The sequence below is a fragment of the Mytilus californianus genome, unplaced genomic scaffold (genome assembly GCF_021869535.1).
Source record: "Mytilus californianus isolate M0D057914Y unplaced genomic scaffold, xbMytCali1.0.p SCAF_23, whole genome shotgun sequence".
Lineage (NCBI taxonomy): Eukaryota > Metazoa > Mollusca > Bivalvia > Mytilida > Mytilidae > Mytilus > Mytilus californianus.
The window spans coordinates 4,002,412-4,009,968 of record NW_026262672.1 but is presented as its reverse complement, the minus strand read 5'-3'; positions in this window follow the sequence as shown (position 1 = coordinate 4,009,968).

The window sequence follows — 7,557 nt, the reverse complement described above, 5'->3', positions numbered from 1 at the left end:
TAAACTCATACGTAGGTCAAACATGGATCTAAAATGTTACCTGCTGTAGTAAGTATGAAGTTCAAATACTTTGAAAATTGTTTCAAGGTCAAGTTTGTTCATTAATGATGAATCAATAATTTATTTTTGTTCTTAAAAAAAAAACACCTTGTGTTGCTTGAATTACTTGTATAAATTATATTTTATATCAGAAAGCTTTTAATAAAGAATGATCATATGAGTTTTAATCACAAAAGAATATATAATGCAAGTGATTGAACTTTATCCGGTTGATTGATTGTTGGTTGCTTAACGTTCAGTGGCAAGTATATCGTGCATGTTCAGGACGAATTAATACAATAGGTAGATCTTGCAATTGAGGCTGGGTGGGATAAGGTCGGAGAAATTTCGACTGCAACTGGAAAATGAGGGTATATTGGATAGGGACAGAAATTTGACCTCGCAACAGGCCACCTTCGGACCCATCAAAGAGGTGTTGCGATAGTTCTTAACGTGCAGAGAGCATCGGATTTAACGTCCCCCTTCTGACCGGACGTTGCTGCGTACTAATTACATCCCGCACAGCCAAACGGACGCCCCATTTTAGCAAGGAAAAAAGACCTGTAGTGATCATATATCTATTACCCTTTCACCTTTGGGGGAAACTTTACCTTAAGTGACTGCCTTAAATTAAATAGCAGCATAGCTAGTTTTTATTGCTGTTGATGGTTTGCAATATATGAAATGAAATAATTACATTTCATTTTGACAATATTCACTTAACATATATTTATCACTGCACGAAATCCTCGATTTACGTACCTATGCAAATATTTGGTAAACCTATTTAGGTGTTAAGCTTTGCATATGCTTTACATTTACTTGCAGGTGTTTGCCATTTCTTTACACATCGTAAATGTTAACATTTAATAGTGTTTCCATACTACAGGGCAGTTTTTAGAGACCGCGGTTTACATATCAAAACATAAATAAATTGAAGTAATTCCAATATTTTGTATACGTATATAAAGTAACCGAAAATATCAACATTTAAAGGGGTCAATACAACTTGAGCTTTGCCATGTATTTACACCAAGATAAATTTTGATATCTGTTACGGTCGCAAATAGTTGTAAAGTTTTTGGGGAGAATAACATTCAAATACCGTAAGAAAAGAGAATATGCAAAAATCTTTACGTAGCGTGTAAATGTATTTGAAAATAAAGATATTTATTCAGTTCCTTTCACGTATGGAAAGACATGTCATTTCTTAAATTTTACGGAATTTTATAACCTTAACAATTCAAGAACAAACTTTAATCTTTGTGTGGGAATAAAGAGACAACAAATATATAATAAATAATAATTTTTACATTGCTAAACGATGGATATGAAATGCATGTGGAGGTTATTATTTGCAAAAGTTACACCCCATAAAGAATACACAATAAAGACACATGTTTACAAACATTTACTGGTATAGTGCAGCTTTGTAAACATCCAATTTTGCAATATATTTCGCAGGTTTGCAATGATTTGTTGCACTGCATAGCTTTGTATACTTCGGGCAGGTATAAATAAATATTATATATATATAATTTGTTTTTCTTTAAATGCCGGCTCTATGCTTAAATAGATGGGGGATATTAATTTATTATTATTTTTCAGTATTGTCTCGCATTTTTTTCTGTCGTTTTGTAAATACTTCTTCTAATTGCCTTTAAGACAAATTACCTTGTAGGTTTTGTTCTTCTTGGAAATGTATATCTTAAATGCTGCAGCTGAGTCTATCATGGATTGTTTTAAGTTAGATTAAAATTTTCCGAAAAAAATATAGAAATAAATTAGTTCAAATGACTATATATTATATTGATATTGTTATACTTACATTTTTTTTATATTTTTTTTTTTAATTTTTCATTTAATTTGATATAATTTAATTTTTGATGTAACGCGTCTTCTGATTGGCTGACGTTGTTTTGTTTATCAGCTCATAGACATAATTCTGTCATGTGACCGTGACGTCAGTAACGTTTTTTCATGGTTTACTCCGGTTTAAAATGGAATTTAGAATTAAATTATAAGAAATGACTAATATTTTTTCTGTCTATTCGAAATAACATAAAAAATGTGGTGCACACTTTAAAATAACCTGATACGCGGGTTATTCAGTGTGCACCACATTTTTTATGTTATTTCTTCATAGACAATAAATATTACAGTCATTCCTTAATTGAAAGATAAACATCAATTGCATTAAATAAATTTTATAAAACAAAAGTCAATTTCTTTTGTGCGAAATTCCTAAAATTAGAAATGTACTAAAAGTTCGATTAAAAATATTTATCCAAACTAGAATGAGCATGTCATTGAATAATATCGTTCACAAATGTTTGGATTAAATTCTAACTACACGAGTCGCATCCACTGAAAACTTTAAGAATGCAAGTTAACTACATTTACAGAGTATAGTCCAGTGCAGAATGAATGATAACGTTTCAAATATCTATTATACCACATGCAGTGCACAATAGGATAACAATAAATTCACCAATCATAATATAACTATGTGTTATTAGTGACATACTGATCCACAATTAACAAATCACAATCTACAGCAATATGACAAAATTATCACATTTCAAATTATGCAATAATTTATTAGAACAAGGAGTTTGAATTTGGACCCCCGTGGTTGGATTAGTATGGCTATTGTGTAAAGTCTATGAATTAAATGTTTCATTGTTTAAATAGCATCAAAAGGAAATACTTTGAAGCTTTATGTACCGTTCTAATTTAATTACCATATTTGTTAAAAGTCATGGCCATTTAAAAAATTTAATAATTTGCAAAAAGTCAAGGTTCTTCTGGGTTAATAAATTTATTTTCAAAGCTGCTTTTTAAAAGTTCAGCTGATTCACTTTCATCCTTACATGATAGCTTTATTGTGATTAAAAGTTGTGCATCATTTTAATTATCTTTACACAATATTACAGTGTCGCATATGAATAGAATAGAATAGTTTATTCACCAAATTAGGGCCCAGGAGGGCATATAACATTCAGCAATATGATTACACATTTTGACAAAACTATATAATATGAACAACAGTACATGTAGTGTAAATAAAAGATAGACATTTTAAAATCAACCTTGACCCAAGTGCATCAGGAAGTTGCTGTGACCATTAAAAATAAGATAAACCTAACTATGCAACTACATTAATTTATAAACATTGGCTCATCTGCAATGGGTACCAAGAGTCGATGCTGAAAGGGGTAATCCCTACTTGTACCCAAAGCAGATCAGTCAAAAACGCATAAAAAGTAGTTTTGAAAGATAATAAATTATAGCAGCATTAAGAAATCTATGATAAACCAGCTATGAGGATCAAGGGACAGTGCCGCAGAATTTAAATCTTCTTATGCTCAGTGCAGGCCTACCAGAGTATAATAGTGTTTAATAATGAAGGAAGTTAAAATCTGTTGCTGCAGATTACGATCAAATTATCTGTATCTTTTATATACTTAAAAAATGTGTCTTCAGTATTCATAATCCAAACTAATTTGTTATAAGTATCTAAATGTTGAGAGTTTGGACATGATTTTAATATATTTAAAATTAATTCCTCTCTCTTAAGTAAATGGGTGTCACATTTTATTAGATAATGAACTTCATCTTCAACTTCACCTGGAGTGCACCTAAGACATATTTTGTCTTGTCGAAGAATACCCCGGTATTTACCAAATTCAATTTGATTGATTGATTGTTGGTTGCTTAACGTCCAGTGGCAAATATTTCATGCATATTCAGGACGAGAACAAGTTCACAATAAATATAATAGGTAGGTTCTGTAATAGATTAAGGGATTACGGACGGAGAAATTTAGACTGCCACGGGAAATGAGGGTATATTGGATAGGGACAGAAATTTAGCCTTGCAACAGGCCACCTACGGACCCCTCAAAGAGTTGTTGCAAGGGTTCTTAACGTGCAAAGAGCGTGGCTCTCTCTTTACACGAGGCATCGGATTTAACGTCCCCATTCTGACCGGACGTGGCTGCAAATTTGTACATCCCGCACAGCCAAACGGACGCCCCACTTTGGCACGGGTTTTACTGCCGGTCGGAGGAAGACCAATGGTGACCATACTTCTATTCCCCAGTCACCCTTGGGGGTTCAAATTCAATTTGTAGTCTATGTGCAGATATTCTTAATTTTCTTTGCTCAAAAGGATGTAAATTGTCAAATAATTTTCTAAACCATCATTGTTCTTGAATATGTATAATGACCGTTTTATTCTATATCCCGTATACATGTATATGCAACAAACATACAGAAAATTAAGTACTGGAACCAATTACTTGCCAAAGAGTCAAGCTAACAAAGACAACACTTTATGACCTGTACAATGATTGAAAAAAAAACATATTGTTAAGTCCCAAATTCACCCCATTACCATTTTATCGCAAATAAAAGTCGGGTAGACCATGGAGGTACTATACTTACTTGTTACTAAGTTAGTATAGTACCTCCATAGGTAGACCTTGTTAAGTTCAGGCGTGTTTGAGTTTACTGTTTTGTCTAAACAAAAAAATTGATATATCATTACGCTTCGGATTCCATTATTTTCATATATAAAGCCTAATTGTTAATAAAAAAAGCTTTAAAAATCACTTTATTAAAGAATAAATTATATGGGTCAAATGTCATGCTTTTGCAATGAGTCATTACGGCATGGTAGGTGTGTTCGAATGATACAAATGAAGACGTTTATCTACCTCAAATAAGCCAATTTTAATGTTTTGTCATACTGATATTTTTTGTTGGTAATAGTTTATCCATTTTTCAACAGTATAGTTAATCATTTTACCCATGCAAAATGTACTATAAAGAAATGTCGGAGACACCGTTTACTTGCACCCCCTTAATTTTCACCAAAAGTTCTTGAAGACCTTGCAAGTGGATAAAAAAAATACATATCTTCCCTCTCTTTCTTATTTTTTGTGTGTTTTGTCTAGGGTTATTGATCTTTAAATAAATAAATCAAATGCGTCCAGAATGGAATAAGTTTACGGGTACTGCCCCCTAACTGTCTTCTGGTTGTATATACAATCGAACCTCGTTATGTCGAAGTCGAAGGGCGTGGACGAAAGAATGACGAAGGCGTTTCTTGAGATCTCTTCAATAATTGTCTAGTATATTTTTACAGTTAAATATTGTTGTTACTTGTACATATAAGTATTTTGATGTGAAAAAAAAAAACACATATCACAACCAAAGATTCCGATTTTAGGCCAGGGACATACTCCAAGTTGTTTCTATTCATGAGATTATATACCCGAATCATGGCTTGCTTGGTTATTAATTCTGCATTTTCGCAGATTGACATATATTTAAGAAATAAAGCTGACATGTAACCAACCCCTTTTTCTTAGAAAGTTAGGATCTACCTCAAATTAGTTTTCTTAGAAAGATCCTCAAATTATAGACATATTTACACTTGTATGCAAATTTGTCAACCATTTACTGAAAAACGCACGAATTCTGTAATAAGTTGCATCACAATTCAAAACATCCCCCCCTTTTACAGATCCGAAAATTTAAGCTGACCTGTAACCCACCCCCTTTTTTCAATCAATGGTTGTAGTTCCAGTTGTCATTTTTTTTTAATATTAGCACAGTACTTCATGATAGTTGACAAAACTGAAGATGGATGAAAGAAAAAATATATTGTTTCCTTGCGATATAGAGTTACTCGGGGACGTAATAGAAGTCAAAATTACTCGATAATTACAACATTGAATGCGAACTTTCACAAGAGCAGTGTCACAAGCAAAGAAGTGCTCAAATATAAACTGTTTGAAAAACATAAATTTTGACACCCCATATCAAACAATGAGATTCCCTCACTGTAACATGAAACAAAAGGTGTCGAACCTTACCACATCTACAACTGCACTTTTAAAGACCAGAAACAACACCACATACACACTGGATGAAACAGAACTACAGGACTTCCTCAAACATCAGAACCAAGGGTCACTATTCGAAGACCCTCATCTTCTTGAAGATGTCATTTTAGACGCTGAATCTTTCATCATTCAACATGACAAGAACAAAATCAAAATCTCAAGAAATTGTTAGCCATGTAAACCGACATTTCACTTTTGCAATGAAGACTTTCATATTATTGATTAAAATCTGAATAAGTGCATTACAACTAGTATAATAATATTTGATGACTTTCAGATAAGAGATTGTTCATGTATCAAATTGTTTACAGTAACCAAAACTTACAATGATTGATTGATTGATTGTTGGTTGCTTTACGTCCAGTGGCAAATATTTCATGCATATTCAGGACGAGAACAAGTTCACAATAAATACAATAGGTAGGTTCTGTAATAGATTAAGGGATTAAGGTCGGAGAAATTAAGACTGCCACGGGAAATGAGGGTATATTGGATAGGGACAGAAATATAGCCTTGCAACAGGTCACCTACGGACCCCTCAAAGAGTTGTTGCAAGGGTTCTTAACGTGCAAAGAGCGTGGCTCTCTCTTTACACGAGGCATCGGATTTAACGTCCCTATTCTGACCGGACGTGGCTGCAAATTTGTACATCCCGCACAGCCAAACGGACGCCCCACTTTAGCACGGGTTTTACTGCCGATCGGAGGAAGACCAATGGTGACCATACTTCTATTTCCCAGTCACCCTTGGGGGAAAACTTACAATGAAATACTGCATTTCTTTTGTTCATCATATGGTACGACAAACACTGACAGTTCCAATATATATTTATCAAAAGAAAACACCAATACTATTAGCATAGTTTTTTTTTATATATACTAATAAAAAATATCTAACATGAAACTTACTTCTACATTGTAATATACTAAATCAAATAGAAATACTATTTGTATTCCATCTAGACAGATTCTTATAAACGGTTTTCATACATGAGAATTAACACGTGAGAACTATTTTTAAATTCACATTGTTTACGTTGCAAGCATCGCCATTCTTTGCTGTTAATATTATTAACAATTAATCAACTAATTTATCTACAACCAAGCGAGTTCTGATTAAATTCGATTTAAAATTGACATTTCTTATCAATCAGGTTTTATCTTGACATTAATGTGTAGTTTACATTTGATTCAAACAGTTTTACACACACATTTCATGAACTATTGATGAACTTTCGAAACCCGAGATGTTGATTTTTAATGTGTTACAGAGGATAAATGTATACACATATCTATCCTTCGTACGTAAGTACATTAGCTAGAACAATATGAGTGGTAGAAAACGGCCACGTCGGCAAAACAGTGCAAACATAAGAAATTGGCCAAAAGAAACATATCTAGCAAACTAAAAAAAGATGGGTATCGGGGTCAATTCTACGTGGAAGGTAGAGAAGCTGCGTCTATTGTATTTGGCTAATAAACAAAAACAAATACATCTTTTACAAGTCCTAATACATCAAATCAGGCTCCCGTACCTCTACCTGTTAATGAGTCGCAAAACCTTACAAATGCGGCTGATACAGAAGTAGAATTATTTACTCGTCC